This window comes from Ursus americanus, chromosome 34, assembly GCF_024610735.1.
Source record: "Ursus americanus isolate L20-20 chromosome 34, mUrsAme1.1.p, whole genome shotgun sequence".
NCBI classification, from domain to species: Eukaryota; Metazoa; Chordata; class Mammalia; order Carnivora; family Ursidae; genus Ursus; species Ursus americanus.
This window is the reverse complement of record NC_142160.1, coordinates 4,464,733-4,481,447: the sequence shown is the minus strand read 5'-3', so window position 1 is coordinate 4,481,447 and position 16,715 is coordinate 4,464,733. Positions and strand designations below refer to the sequence as shown.

The 16,715-nt window shown below is 46.1% G+C and overlaps 1 protein-coding gene across 3 annotated transcripts in view; it reads left to right on the top strand.

Annotated features, from left to right (window-relative positions):
* LOC123776429 (spermatogenesis-associated protein 31A6-like) overlaps window positions 1-16,715 on the top strand; it is a 36,182-nt gene that overhangs the window by 4,595 nt on the left and 14,872 nt on the right. For 2 of the 3 annotated variants that reach the window (XR_015722870.1, XR_015722869.1), the window contains exon 2: window positions 14,157-14,229. The gene's annotated coding sequence lies outside the window, so the exon portion shown is untranslated. Of the gene's footprint in view, window positions 1-10,622; window positions 10,777-11,667; window positions 11,780-14,156; window positions 14,230-16,715 lie in introns of those variants that run through there. The other variant, XR_015722871.1, reaches the window with a different exon arrangement.

Below are 16,715 nucleotides of genomic sequence, written 5' to 3'. Positions count from 1 at the left end.
TTTTTTTTTTCAGCTTCCTCTTGAGCCAAACAGACAACAGCTTCAAAATCTTGCAAATGTTTTGAGTGAAGAACCCACTGAGTGCTTCGGGCTCCCCAAGTCTGCGAATTTGTCACTTTAATCTCATGCAAATGCCCCCAGCAGAGGTCTCCTGCCAAGTGCAGTAGAGACCCTCAGGCGAGGAGCAAGAGTAGACTCGCAGTGTCCATGCCCTCCTCCCTGTGGAGGTCTCATCTCACGCACCTCCTGCCGCCGGCCTTTGTTTCCCGAAGACCCTGAGGCTACAGGAGATCTTCCTCTGCTTTTCAGAAGCTTAGGCATCACAATGTCCCCTTCCACTCAAAATTCAGCAAATGTCTGCTGAGGAAAACCACCCTGTGTCCAATGCCCTGGAAGACTCCCGTTGTCAGACTGCGTGACTGCCAGAGCTTTGCTGGTGTCTCGTGTCCCCAAAGGTGGACGTTGACCTTGGCCAAACCCTGTTCCTCAGCCAGTGCCCAGAGCTGGCAGACACCCCCAGGGGGGAAGACAGCTGGCTCTTGGAGTGCCTGGAATGGCCATCCCCCTGTTGGGACTGGCACTTCACTGGGCCCTCCTGGCTCCCACGGCCGTCCAGTGCCATTCAAAATACGGTCTCTCTGGTGCACACCTTTGTTGGAGAGCGGACGACACCGTGCCTATGGGGATGTGCCAGAGGGCAGACGCTTCCCCCCAGATCACTCTCTGAGGCTTCTCTTCTGGGATAAAACCCTGAGCCTGTTTTCTTATTAAAATAAATAGATAAGTAAGTGATCCACATTTTTCCACAGTTTGTAGCAACGAGTTCTTCGAAAGCACAGATTACACCAGTGTCCTCTCTCTCTCTCTGTTGTTTTTTTTTTTTTTTTTTTTGAAATGCCCACATGCCTTTCTGTTTTGTTTCACTTTCTTGGCCTCTGATATTTTTCTCAAAGGACAGCACCTCCATCCCAGGATCAGAGACATCATTTCGCCAGTCCACCCACATCGGCTTCCTCTTAGCTCCTTGGCCTGAGATGTTACTGGTTTCAAAAATAACTTATTAATATGTGCCGATGAAGTATGAAGAAAGCAGAATTGCTTTTTTTTTTTAAGATCTTATTTATTTATTTTGGAGAGAGAGAGAAAGAGCACGCAAGTGGGGGGAGGAGTAGAGGGACAGAAAGAAAGAGAATCTCAAGCAGACTCCACACTGAGTGCGGACCCTGATGTGGGGCTCGATCTCACAACCCTGAGATCATGACCTGAGCTGAAATCAAGAGTCAGACACTTAACCGACTGAGCCACCCAGGCCCCAAAGCAGGATTGCTTTTATTTGCATAGCAAAAGAAAGGAATGGTTTTATGAGAATAATAACTCCTTAATTTATTGGGCTTGTTATGTTTGTACTTCTCAGAGAATGCATGTTCAGTGCATGGCATATAACGGCTCAGAAAACTTAACATTTGATTAACGAGTTATAATCGTATAGACAGATTGAGCGAAGAACAGATTGCAAGTCACACACACACTGAAGTATAAAGAAAATAATATATCTTGGATAAGTCAGAAGTCACTTTCAGGTGAAGCAGTTCCCTTTTTAGTTTATTCACTTATTGGTTTGTTCACTGACCCAACAAATATCGATCACTCCTAGATTGAAGGCTCTGACGCCTCCTGACCAGGGGCTGTTCAGAATCCTGGTTGGTGGAGAAAGTGATTAGTAACCACTTGTAGATGGATTTGAAGATGACAGACATTCTCTAAAGTGCTGGACAATCGGAAATCAGATTATCTAAGGGGGAGAAAGCAGGGTGTTGACAGCAAAATATGAGACGCTCACAACTCCAACCATCTCTATTAAAGTGCTAGCAAAAACGATGGAGGCCAAAAGTAGTTTACATGCTTCATGTATCATAGACATCGGTTAGTAAACTGCTCCACTGAAACGCAAATATCATAAATAATAGAAATTGGGATCAATAATACCAATATCTTGCTGTCTGTTCCATAATGACATATTCTTATGCTTTGAGGTATAAAAAAAATTAGGAGTCTTTATATTTATTGTAAGAAAGACCATAAAATCTTGAGCAAACGGGAAGACAACACCGTATGAATGTTCATTATTTAAAACTGCAGCAGGTGGGAGCCCTGCCGGCGAGCTGCTGGAACGGTTCCCCGGTTGGAACAAATCGAGCCAGCGGCAGGGCACTAACGAACCGGAGTCGTGTTTCAGGCACAGCAAACACGCAGGAGCCTTCGAACAGCGAGGTGGGCTGTGTCTCCCCACGGTGCGATCAATACAGAGTAATTCCCTCACACCTTTATATTCTTCGTGTAACACCAGCAGCACCTGACTGTCGGTTGTTCCTGGCTCAGAAACGCCTGCGGCCGTGGGCACCTGCGCGTGGTGGGTGATGGTGAAGTCCCACCCCCGGTGGTCTCTTCCCGCCGATAAATAAAACATATTAAGGTCGGGATATGAACATTGATCCAGGAAAGCCTTTGAAGGCCACATCTACTGAATGGGACTGGGAGTCAGGAGATCTGGGGGTCCTCTCTCAGACCCACCACACATCACTGGATACCGGCCAACTTGCACATGGGGAGCTAGTGACCGTGGGCTGCGCCCAGACAGCCCTGCTCCTTCCTTCCCTCCCTCCTCTGCAGCACAGACGCTCACAGACACCCACCCAGCCCACGCCGGGGGTGCTCTCGCTAGACAAGATGGGGGGAAGAACCACTAAATGCAAGAGGATGGGAGACCCAGAGCCCAGCAGAGGGGTCTTCTCAGGATTTCCAGTGCTGGGAGCAGAGGGGAGACGGGCAATGAATAACAAGGTGTCAGAAATGGTGAGCAGGAGGGAGAAGCATAGAGGAGGGGGAGGGAGTGCCTGGAGAAGGCAGCTGTTTCCTGCCAAGGAAGCCCCCTCGACAAAGGGATGCTTGAGCAGAGATCCCAAGGTGCTGAGGGAGGCCGCTTGCACATCTGGGAAGCTTGCTGCAGGCAGAGAGGAGAGCAGGTGCAAAGGCCCTAAGGTGGGGGTGTGTCAGCTGTGTGAGGAGCAGCAGCTGGTAGTGGCTAAAGAGCGAGGGAGGGGAAGATGGCAGGAGGTGAGATCCGAGCGGGCCCGGGTCATATTGGACCTTGTCGGCCACTGGGCAACTCTGGCTTTTACTCCGAGTAGATGGGGCACCATGGGAGGCTTTGAGCAGAGCAACTGCGATAAAACATGGGGAACATACACTTGGCCTTTGTCCCTGTTTCCTGGCACACAGCTCCGAAGACCCTTGGAACCTTCAGAGTAATGACAGTAGCTTTTGCTTTCCAGTAGCATAGCTGGTGGCTCCAAGATGAGGGCTGACGGCCAAGGGGGCCACCTATGTGGTTAGAGGGCTGGAACTTCCAGCCCCCCGCCCTGACTTCCAGGGAGGGGAAAGGGGCTAGAGGTTGAGTTAATCACCCATGACCAATAAATTAATCAGTTGTGCCTATGTAATGAAACCTCCCTAAAAATTCCTAATTGGAGGGGCTCGGAGACCTTCTAGGTTGGTGAGCACATGGCAGTGCTGGGAGGGTGGTGAGCCCCAAGAGAGCATGGGAGTGCCCTGTCTCTCTCCACAGGGCTTGCCCTATGCCTCTCGTCCATCTGGCTGTTCCGAACTCGTAGCCTTTCTAATAAATGGTAATGGTAAGTAAAGCACTTTCCTGAGTTCTGTGAGCCATTCTCGCAAATTATCAAACCCGAGGTCAGGGAATCCCCAGTCTGTAGCTGGTCCAGCAGAAGTATGAATGGTGCAGGACTTATGACTGGTTTCCGAAGTGGGGGGCGGTCTTGTGGGACTGTGGGGTCTGCCCTAAGTCGGGGTTAGTTCACGTCAGAAGTGACCTGAGTTGTTCAACACCCAGTTGGTGTCAGAGAATCAGAGACTGGATCATTGGTGTGGAAAACGCCCTTACATTTGGGGTCAGAAGCGTTGTTAGTGAAAACGGCTTGGGGACGATACTCTGACGATTGGGGAAGGATCGCCTGCGGTGGCTGCATTCCAGATGGAGCGAGGCAGCTGAGCGGCCAGTCCAAGGCGGCCGAGTCATCTGGTCAGGACGCAAGGAGGGGAGGATGGCAGGCCCGCAGCTGCTGGGACACTGTCTCAGAGCACCTGAGGCTCAGTCCAGGCTTTATTTCAGACAAGTTGATCTGCATGTGCCCGTCCAGTTCTTCACGAGCCCTCCCGTCTAGCGCGGGGGTGAAGCACGCGTGCAGAAAGTGGTACGCGCTCCTCATGGAGAATCAGGACGGGAAAAGAAAGGAGATCCGGCAACCAGGGGGACTGGCGAGAACAAGGCAGCTGGGCCTGGAGCGCAGAACGTGCTCTTGCTTGAGATTGTCAGGATGCGGTCTGGTATTACAGAACAATTTAAATGAGCCCCTTAACTGTATTGTCTGTGGCCAAGTGGTCAATCTCTATACGCGATTAAGGTTTCATGTAAACACCTGTGCACCTGTCCTCTGTGTCCCCTTGTTTCTCACCCAGGGCCTTGCCCACAGTGGCGTGGTCCTGCAGGGCAGGCAGGATCCCACAGAGCCACTGAGGGAGACAGGTACACCGTCTGAATTTCTGTAGGCAGGGACCCCAGATGGTGCCTGTGCTTTCATTCACACTGTTCAGCCTTCCTTCCTGCAGTCTAAAGCAATGACCTTTATCACAAAGCATGTGGAGGGTTTGAACATGGGCAGACAGGAAAAGCAATTCTAAGCAGCGGGTCTGCCCAGTCACAGAAAGGGGCACAGGAAGGAGAGGGGTTTGCAGTGACTCTCAACAACTTCTGATGAGCGTTGATGACTGATTTGCCTGGAGTGCGGGGTGCATGTACTTTTGGGGAGTGTCTGGGATTGCAGTGGGGAGGGCCTTGCACGGCAGAGACGCTCGGCTTCACCGTCTAGGTAATAGGGAGCCAGAGGAGGCTTTCAAACTAAATGGACACATGATGGAAATGTGGCTCACACATCTCTCGGCCAAGTGTGGTAAGGACCCAAGTGTGGCGGGATGGGTGTAAGGCGCAGAAGGCAGGACCACCAGAGGGGAGAGGGTGAAGGCAGCCCTGGGGATTCGATGCAGGGAACCGGGAGGCTGGGCCAGCAGCCTCCGCCAGGAACACTGGAGGAGGAAGAGATTTGGGGAAAATTTCGTTTGGGTCAGGAAGATTTCAGCGAGCGGATGCCACACCCAGGACGTGGAACAGTCCTGTGTTTCTGAAGGCCAGGTGACCACATTAGGTAGGAAACAGTCTTTTTAATTTTCAAAATCAAACATCCACTCTTAGGATTTACTCATGTAATGTGGAATATCCTGTGGATAAACGTGCTCACATTTCCAATTTATATTTAATTTGCAGTATCTCAGTTCGCTATAACTTTCTGAAGACTTCTCATCCTTTTATTAAATTATACCAGAATACATGAGTTAAGAACTTAGATTACTTTCCCAGTTCAAGGTCCTATATGCAATTACCCTCTGTTGTCTTACATTATTGCTTTTTTACCTATGTTATTTAACATTTTATTTCTCATTACCCTCTATCTACACTTGTCTCAAGAAAATCTAACCAGAGCTAACGTGCGGGACAGCTTGTGACAATTTGCTGAGTCGAGGAACTTTTTTTTTTTATGGCAGTTGTTCCAGAAGGGAGAAGCCCAGCAAAGCCCAGTTGATTCAATCACCTCGAAGTCTGAATTTTCTATGTGTCTCTACCCTCTGAGCACTTTTCTTCCCTTCATGAAGGAGAATTCAACCTTCACATTTTGCTATGGCTTTCATTGCATGAGCAAGGAGCGATTTTTGCCATCTCCTCTCTCTCTCTCTCTCTCTCTCTCTCTCTCTCTCTCTCTCTCTCTCTCTTAGGCTTTCCAGGACCATTGGCTCTTTTCTTTGGGCATAAGAAAGCAAGGTGGGTCAAGGCACATTTCCCTTTATCTTCCTTCCTTCAAAGACTGCTGGTGACCAGGAAGGCCAGTTGGGAAAGTGGGGTGCTTAGGGGATAAATAAATTCCTTTGCTGGTTTCATTTTGTGAGTTCATAAAGGTTACCGGTGTCCAGGGTTATAAATCCAGCTTCTTCCATAGCCATGACAAAGTGAAAGCAGTCCAGAAGTCTTCAACAGGGGAGTGAATTCACAAACTGTGGTACAGCCATACAGTGGAACACGACTCATTAACAGAAGGAACTCCTTGATTCAGGCGACAACGTGGACGACTCTAAAATGCATTTCTGTGAAAAGGCCAGGCCCGAAAGGCTCTCTAGTCTATGATTCCATCTGTCAACATTCTGAAACTGGGAAAGCAATAGGGATGGAGCACAGATCAGTTAGCGTCCAGCCTTGCAGGTGTCAGGAGGGTACCGTGACAGAAGCAAAGCATGATGGGAGTTTTGCGAAAAAGGAACCGTCGAGTGTCATGCCTTTGCTAGGGGATATGTGACTGTACACCTTTGTCAAATCCCATAGGGCATCACACCATAAAGTCTGCAGTTAACTAATGCTCACTCTTCACGGTTACACGTTACCTGGGAAAATCAACCAGGGTGTGGAAGTAACCAAAAGGACCATAAACTTTAACAAAGGATCCTAGCTCTGTTACAAACGAATAACGTGATCGCGCCGGCTCCTTGAAAGAATGAGGTCATTACCTTCCACCCTGGAGAATTCCATTCCTGAGAATTAAGAACTCACTTGTGCAGAGAGAAAAGGAACTCAGCACGAAGCCACCACTTAAGCTACAGACTCGTAAAGTTGGGAAGGACCCTAGAATCATTTCACTCACCTCCTGCTTCCAGGTTCGCACCTTCATCTCATCCCTAAATGAGATCAGTTCTAGAGAAGAGTTAGAAAACATTCTCTACAGCCGAAATGTTATCTTTCACCCTTGGGATCAGCACACATCTGTAACAGGAGAGCAGAGACGGGGCCAGCCTGGGCAGGGGATTCCACCTGTGCTTTTAGGGTGCAACTCTTAGCAAAGCTCAGTACAGCCAGAGATGAATGGGGAGTTTCTCTAATTGAATCACTGGTGAAACGTTGGGGTTCTGCTCAAGCCTTCCCTCTGTTACCTCCATGGCCAACGCAACCCCGAGCAAAACTGCAGGGAGCCGGTGGCTGCGGGACTCAATCTGAAAATCACTGATGGAAAATGTAGAGAAGCAAGAAGGGAACAGAGGAAGGGAACAGAACCCGTTCTGTGCACCGTCATCACGGTGGCCTCTCACATGCATAAGTAGATGGGTCACTCCTTAACGGTACGTCGTCATGGACTCCCTGCATTTCACCGCACTTTTTGCCCTGCCCCTATTCTGGTGACTCTTTGGGGAACACTCCCAGTGCACGGGGAAGGTCTACAATATTGGGCGTGTTATAAAAATGCTCTGATGTTCCAGTTCTTTGCTAACTGTTCAGACCTCATCCACCCACTGACACCCGATTCCCAAGATGCCCTCCCATCCGCATCCAGTTTCTCAAGCCCACGTTCACACTGCAGCGCGGGCTTCTGCTGGTGCCCTCGCTTGCCCTCAGGCACCTACACTTGTAACTGTCTGAAGTAATACTTAACAGACAAGCTTTAATGGGAGTAATGAGTGGGCTCAACCAGGGGAGTCTTAAATTCCTTTGGACCTGGTCCCCTTAGAAAATCCTTTGAACCTTTCTAAAGGAATTAAAAAAAGAGAGAGAGAGAAAAGAAAGAATTTTTTAAAATTGCATACAAGTTTGATATAAGCGTGGCCTCTTTCCTCCCCACTGTGGGTCTCTTTGGCGACTTTGCAAACCAGGCTGGACCCCAGGGACAGGCATCGAGGCCGGCCTCCTCCGGGGCTGGGAGCTCTGCAGTGCTTGGACCAGGGAAATAAGCTAATCAAGCCTTTGTAGGGCGAAAGGCTGTTTCTGTTTGTTTGCTTGCTTGTTTAGCAATGCTTCGGATGGACTGAGGAAACTAGCAATACCGAGATGAGTTAAAGAATGTGGTTGGAGGCCACCAGAGCGCAGAAGAGATGGATTTCATATGGATTTATAAGAAATGGACTAACGAGGAAGCAGTAGACAGGTGCTGGGACCGGATGTCACCTGAGGAATGTCCTTTCATTTAGGAGACTTGCACCCCACCCACCCAGCACCCAGGAACACCCCACCCAGCACCCCACCCACACAGCACCCAGGAACAGCTTAAAACAGAGATACACTTACAGCAGATTTTGGAGTAAAATTGTTTCAAGATCACCGAAAATACCGCTCTACCTGTGGGTGTGCCCAGTGTCCAGGACGCTGGGCATCCAGGGTCCCTTTCTGTGTGTGGCATTGTAGGACCCCCTGTTTGCTCTTTAACTCTTAGTTTTAATTATAGTTTAGTTTTTGCACTGATGTTTTTATGGAGAGACTATTATGTAGTCAAATTTGTCAGTGATAAAAATGCGTTCTACACCACATTGCTTAAGAAATTATTCCCTCCTGTTTTTTATACTATTTGTAAGGTGTTTGTGGGTTTTTTTTTTTATTTTATTTTAAAATGAATTTTACTTTTTATTTAGTTTGGCAGAAAATTTGCAAAGAGCATAGAGTTCCCCTATGGTCTTCACTCAGTTTCCCATAATGCTATCTAACATAATCTTTGTAAATTTATCAATACTAAGAAGTTAACATTGATACCTTATTATCAGTCAAGCTGCAGACTTGACTGGAATTTAACTAGCTTTTCCCCTGGTCTCCCAAAAATCCACATTGTGTTTAATCACTGTGTTTCCTTAGGTTTTCTCCAATGAGATAGTTGATCAATCTGTCCTTGTTGGTCCTGATGCTTTCAAAGAGCCCAGGGTGGGTATTTCATAAAATGCCCTTTGGTTTGGATTTGTCTAGTGTTTTCCCATGAGAAGATGGGATTTCTGGGAAGATCTGGAGAGGTATAGATTTTTGGAAGGATACCACAGAGGTGATGTGCTTCTGTCATTATATTAGATCAGTCACATGACCTATTACTGGTGACATTAACCTTTATCCCTTTGGTGCCTGTCTGGTTTCTCCACTGTAGAGTCACTATTTTTCCCCTTCTATTCACTGTTTATTAGAAATGAGTCATTAATTCTAGCCCACACTCAACAGAAGGGGAATTAAGCTTCACCTCTTGGAAAGAGAAAAATAATTTGTGGACATATGTTAAAACCATCATAGTAAATAATAAATATTTGGCATTCATCCATGGATATTGCCTGCAGCAATATCACTGTGGTGGTCTAATGGTGATTTTCTATTTCCCTCATTCTGTCTGCATTCACTAATTGGAATTTTTCTGTAAGGGTGATTTGCTCCTTCTCCCATGTTTGTTTATTAATTCAGCTGTTGGATACAGAGTTGAACTCCAAATAGATTAAAGATCAAAAGAGGAAAGAAGAGAATATAAAGCTAACCTAGGGAAAGGGAAAACATAAACACAGCAAAAACATTAAAGACAATTAAGCATTTCTAATCAACAATAAACACCCACAGAGTGTTAAGAGACTTCAACGTAAAGGGTATCATATCCAAAAATAATTTTTTTAAAGATTTTATTTATTTATTTGAGAGAGAGAGGGCACAAGCAGGGGGAGGAGCAGAGGGAGAGGGAGAAGCAGACTCCCCGCTAAGCAGGGAGCCCGATGCGGGCCTCCGTCCCAGGACCCTGGGATCGTGACCTGAGCTGAAAGCAGACACTTCACCAACTGAGCCACCCAGGCATCTCATATCCAAAAATTCTTACAATTGAGTTACCAGGATGACAGCAACAATAGAGCTAGGGGGTTCCTATTTCTAAAAATCCACAAAGGTATGGATGGGCAATTTCCAGAGACAGACACTAAAAATCCATTTAGTGAAGAGACGCTCAATCCACTAGTAAGCCAGGAAACGTATGTTGAAACAATGAGATCTGGTTCACATCCATCAAAGTGACTAATAAGGTGGGTAATAATAACATGTGTTGGCCAAGATGGGAGGAAACAACCTTTCGAGCCTTTCTGTGTGAGTGTAAATCACAGATCATTCTGGAAAGGACTCTGGGGAGCATTCAATGACATAAAGAGTGTGTCCTGTGACTAGTTATCTCATTCCTGGGCATATATCTGAGAGATACTCTTAAATTCCTCCATAAGGAGACACAGAAAAGGGCTTGGTTTATTGTGAAAGGAATTAGAAACAACTTACTTCGTATCATTAGGTGCACTGATGAGAAAAATTTAGCTGGTGCTTGCTGTGGAACACCCCGACAAGGAAAAACCCTGAAGCTGAAAGAAGTACATATAGCAGCGTAGGTAGATGGAGAGCGCACAGGGGAAAGAAGACGGAGAACGAGATTTCCAGCACGTAACGCTTCACACAGAGGAAGAGCACGTGTTCCAAGCCATCACACGTTTTACCAGGTGCAGCCTCTTTAGGGACACACAACAGACAGATTAAGAGGAGTGTTTTGTGGAGAAGGGTACAGAGACGTGAGGAGAGGTGTGGAAAAGACTGTGAGGAGGGTGTTTGCAGAACGGTGGTTCTATTAATCTCTCTACGGAGGAAAGTGACTAACTTACTTTAAGTAACTGAATTTCTTTTTAATTAGGAAGCTGTGATTTTCAAATGCCCTATGGCCCAGGAGAGACTGATGCCTAAGCTGAATGGGGTGAAAACAAGAAATCCTACATACAGTATTTTCAGGATATGGATAAACAAAACGTGGTCTATCCATACAATGGACTAGTATTTGGCCATAAAAGGTAACAAAGTACATGACACAAAAGGTCACATATTATGTGTTTCCATTTATATGAAATATTTAAAAAGGACAAATCCATAGAGACGGAAAGCAGATTTGTGTTTGGGAGGGGGAGAGGGGGAGAGGGAAAAGGGAGTAACTGCCTAATGGTTTGGGATCTCCTTTGGGCCAGTAAAAATGTTTTCGATCTACACAAAGGTAACAGTTGCACAATATCATGACTGAACTAAATTCCAGTAAATTATAGACTTTAAAATAGTAAATTCTATGTTATCTGAACTTTACTTCCATAAAAATATAATCTTCACAGTTATCACGGAAAGGAGCAAATAACTCCTCTCTGAAGGGACACAGCCTTGTCATAAATCCCAGTTTACTAGATAATTAGTCTCAGTCTCGAAAACTGGGGGAAGCACAACTCTGAGTGACTGTTTAGAGCAGAAGAACCAGAATATATCTCAAGTTTTTATACTGCATAGTTTGACCAGGAGCAAATAATGGGTTTTAATAATTTTTAGACTGTGCATCATAATTAATAACATGTAATACTTCTTTGTGGGATCGATATATGTGATTATTATACATAATATATTAAATATATTTATACATTATATAAAATTATGATCATATATAGTTATATAATTATACGTTATACATATAATTTTATATAATTTTACATTATGTATATAATTATATACATTATACATTATGTATAACGTATATTATAGTTCTATAATTATACATTGTTATGCGTATGTTTGTGGGTGTGTGTATATATAGAGAGAGACACACACACATGCTTATATATATGTTAGGGAATGATGCAAGAAGTGGAGTTTGATATCTTACCCTGCAGACTCACTGTGGTTTCATTAAGGGTCTTTCTCTTTAGCCCATGAACAATGGATAGCCATTAAAATGTATTAAGAAGAGGATGGACAAATTCGATGAACATTTTGAAAAGACTATTCCGGCTACACGTGGAGAGTAGATGACATCAGTCAAACGTGGGTGCAGGTGGGTCCATGAGGAGTCCCCTGCCGAATTCAAGGAGAACAGGCAACTTGGATTTGGGTGATGTCAGGGGAGAAAGACTTAACGTGGCTGACTTTGAACCACCCTTAGAAGACCAGAATGACTGGATCTCGAGAGACAAAGACGTCAGGGATTCTGTTGGGATTCTGGCTGGCTTAACCGATCAGACATTATGCCAGGAGTGAGATCCTGGTTCAATTTCAAACGTGGTGGGATTGGAGTGCTTGATGAATCCTAACATGGCTGACAAGTAATCAGTGCTTCCAAGTGGAGGCCGAGTCTGTAACAATTGCTCTGTTCATAGGTGTTAAGTGAAGCCAGAGGCGTGGAGGAGATGGATTGTTGGATTTTAAGGTGAAACCAGCATCCATTTCTGGTTACTGATTTAGGGGAAGATCTTTGAGCATGGGTGAATTTAAAGTCTGACACCAATATTTGAGTTAAAGGGGAATAAATATTAACATTTAGTCCAAACTCAAAGTTGTATTTGAATATCACCCAACATATTCAAGCCTTTTGGCATATTCTAATTAACGATGTGTAACAAGTATCGATCTCACTAGCAAATAGCCTAGACTTCTCTGAACCAGACTGAACCCGTAGATCACCTCCTATGTTAAGTCCCATTAAAAAGTAACATTACAGGGGTGCCTGGGTGGCACAGTCGTTAAGCGTCTGCCTTCGGCTCAGGGCATGATCCCGGCGTTCCGGGATCGAGCCCCACATCAGGCTCCTCCACTAGGAGCCTGCTTCATCCTCTCCCACTCCCCCTGCTTGTGTTCCCTCTCTCGCTGGCTGTCTCTCTCTCTCTAATAAATAAATAAATAAATCTTTTAAAAAAAAAAGGTAACATTACAGAAAGCCAATGTTTATTCCAAAAGTTAGACCCTGAAGGAGGCAGTCCCACAATGCCTTGCTTTCTATCTCCTTAAGGCAGGGGGTTGAGGATAGAAGGAATATGAGGTGGATCAAGACACATTGGTCAGGACGGACCTGCTAAGCTGAGAGTCTGCATCTATTTTGCAGCTTTGGGTTGGAACGGGTTCTAACAGTTTGTTCGATCTTTTGGTTGACCGAAACATAACCCAAAAGGTGGCTTCCGCTAAATATAGGTAAAGCGCAAGACTGGCCTTGGTGTCCCACAAAGGCAGGGATTCAAAGCTTAGGGAGTTTCTTAGCCAGTTTGGACCGCTGTACAAAGCACCGTGCATGGGGGCGTAGTAACGACAGATATTTATTTCTCACAGTCATGGGATCTGAAGTCTGGAATCAGGATGCCAGCGTGCTCAGACTGCCAATTTTCCCCTGTGACCTCATATGGCAGAAGGAGGAGGGTACATCTCTGGAGTTTCTTTCCTAAGAGCCTTAATCCTATTCACGAGGGTTCTCCCTCCTGATTTAATCATCTCCCCAAGGACCTCGTCCCAAGACAGTCACACCGGGGATTGGAATTTCAGCATATGGATTTTAGGGGACATAAAGATTCAGTCTGTTGTGGCGGGCTGGGGAAGTGAAAGTGTAGTTGTCATTGAAGACATTCTGACCCACCCTGGAAAGGACCAGAACCCAAACCTTTCACCACGACTGTGAGAAATAAATTATTATGAGTGGAGCCCCAAATCCTTGAAGGGTTCTGTGATTGCTCTTCACTGTGGGCCAGACCCTATGGTGGGAACCATGGTTATAATTGGGAAACCTAAATGCAATAGAATGAATTGGTTCCAGGGTGGCATGGGTCAAGTGGTGGCACTCCACAGCCAAAGCTATGTGGACCTGGTGGCCATAATGGACAGCAGAGTCAATGCAGCATTCCGAATGGAGACTCACAGAGACCCATGGCATGGCCACTTTATTGCTGTGTTCCTAGAAATGAAAGACATGGGAAGTCCAACACTTGATCTGTGTGAGTGTAAGAATACTATGACCGGTCAAGTGAACAAACCTTAACCTGAGTTCTGAAAACAGAGAGTCATGGCCTCTCAGTCAATTCCCAGACTTGAGCCAGTTTACAGACCCAAAACCCCTTGAATGGATGGAAGAACAGGAGGGGTGACTGCTACATTGCCAATAATTTTACTGTTAATCCTTCACCCAGACGTCCCCAAAGGAACCTCCAGCCCTCCACAGTGTTACTATGCATTGCAAAAAAGAAAATAATCTGACTTTCCAGAGACTATGGACACTGGCTCTGAATTGACATGAATTTCAGGAGACCCAAAACATCACTGTTGTCTACCACTCAGAGTAGAAGCTTATGGAAGTCAGGTAGTCAATGGAATTTATCTCAGACTGATCTCAGAGTCTGCCCAGTGGATTCTTAAATTTATTTTATGGTTATTTTTCCAGGGCTGGAATGCATAATTGGAAAGACTTTCTCAGCAACACCCAGAATCCCTGAATTAATTCTACGGCCTATTGAGTAAGTACTATTATGGTGAGAAAGCCAAGTGGAAGCCACTAGAACTGCTTCTACCGTAGGGAAGTAGAAAACCGTAAGTTATGGCACGTTCCTAGAGGGATTGAGAGATTAGCGCCACCATCAAGGATTTGAGGGCTCCGGAGGTGGTGTCAGCCAGTCCCTCCCTCGTTCAGCTCTCCTATTAAGTCTGTGCAGAAAACAGATGGATCCCGAATAATGACTATGGATTCTCATAACTTTAACCAGATGGTGACTCGATTCTCCTGCACAGATGTAGTTTCATTGCTTGGACAAATTAACACATCCCCTGCAATCGAGTCTACAGCTATTGACCTGAAAAATGCTTTCCCCTCCAATCTGTTAGTAAAAACCACCAGAAGCAGTTTCCTTTTAGCTTACTAGGCCAACAGTACCCTCCCCTGTCCTACCTCGGGGGCATATCAACTCTCCAGCCCTGTGTTATGATTTAGTTCCCAAGGATCTTGACTGCCTTTCCCTTCCACATAAGAAATCACGCTGGCCCATTACATTGGTGATTGGCCATAGTGAGCAGGAAGTCGCAAACACCGTAGAGTTATTGGTAAGACATTAGTGCGTCAGAGGATGGGAAATAGATCAGACACGTTTCAGAGGCCTTTGACCTCAGAGGAATTTCTAGGGTGGGGCACGATGAGATGTCCCTTCTAACTTGGATAACTTGTTGTATCTGACCCGTCCTACAACCAACCGTGAAAGAGGCGTGATGCCTAGTGACCCTCTTTGACTTTTGGAGGCAAAATCGTCCTCATTTAGATGTGTTACTCCAATCCATTTATTGAGTGACCCAAAAAGCTGCTAGTTTTGAGTGAGACCCAGAACAGCAGAAGGCTCTGCAACAGGTCCAAGCTGCTGTACGAGCTGCTCGGCCACCGGGTCCCCGAGACCCAGTAGTTCCAATGGTGCTTGAAGTGGCGATGGCAGATAGGGTTGCTATCTGGAGCTTTGGCAGGTTCTTATAGGTGATTTGCAGGGCAGGACCTTAGGATTTGGGGACCAAGTCCCACCATCCAATCTGGATAATTGCTCCTTTTGAGAAACAGCTCATGACCTATGAGAGGGCCTTAGGAGAGTTACTTAACCTTGGGCTACCCAGTTAATGTGACCTGAACATGACCTATCATGACACCCACCCATCAGGTGGTTGTCGTCTGACCCACCACGCCACAAAGTAGAACATTTAAAGCAGCATTCCGTCATCCAGTGGGACTGATATATACATGGTGGGGCCCAGGCAGTCCTGGGCATGTAAGTTACACAAAAAAGTTTGCAAGTGTGCATGGTTCCCCACTCCTGACACGCTGCCTTCTCTCCCATTATGCGCCTATGGCCTCCTCATGGAGACTTACTTATAATCAGTTGACAGAGGAAGAGAAAAGTCATACCTGGATCATAGATGGTCCTGGCATATATACAGGTACCACCTGAAAGTGGACAGCTGCCTCACTACAGCCCCTCTCCGGGACTTCCACGAAGGAAAATACTCCCGGTGGGCAGAACTTTGAGCAGCACACCTAGTTATTCACTTTGCTTGAAAGGAAAAGTGGCAAGACATGCAATTTTATACCAGTTCAGGGGCTGCAGCCAATGGTTTTGCTGGATGGTCAAGGACTTGAGCATGATTGGAAAATTGGGGACAAGGGAAATTGGGGAAAAGGTGTATGGATGGAATTCTCTGAATGGCTAGAAAATGAGAAGATATTTATGTCTCATGTGAATGCTTAGCAAAGGGTGACCTCAGCACAGGAGACTTTTAATAATTGAGTACCTAGGATGACTTGTTCTGTGGATACTGTTTCCTCTCTCCCTAGCCACCCCTGTCATTGCTCAAAAGGCTCATGAACAAAGTGGCTGTGGTGGGAGTGATTATGCATGGGCTCAGCAACACGTATTTCCACTTAGCAAGTCCAGCCAGGCTAGGAACCACTGCTGAGTGCCCAGTCGGCCAGCAGCAGAGTCCAGTGTGGCACCATCCCCAGGGCAACCGGCCAGCTACCTGGTGGCAGGTTGATTACATTGGACCGCTTTCATCATGGAAGAGGGAGTGTTTGTTTTTTTTCCTACTGTAATAGACACTTGCTCTGGATATGTATTTGCCTTCCCTGCAAACAGTGCTTCTGCTAAATCTACTGTCCTTACGGAACATCTTACCCATTGGCATGGTATTCCACACAGCGCTGCCCCGATCAAAGAATGTGTTTCATAGTAGACGAAGGGCAGCAATGGGTCCATGATGGCGGAATTCATGGTCTTACCATGTTTTCCACCTTCCTGAAGCAACTGACTTGCTAGAACAATGAAATGACCTTTTGAAGATGTAGTTACAGAGCTGGCTGGATGGCAATAACTTGCAGGCAAAACTTGTCCTGGGGTAACGTTCTCCGGGAGGCTGGGTATGCTCTAAATCAATGCATCCATATATGATGCTGTTTGTCTCACAGTCAGGATTC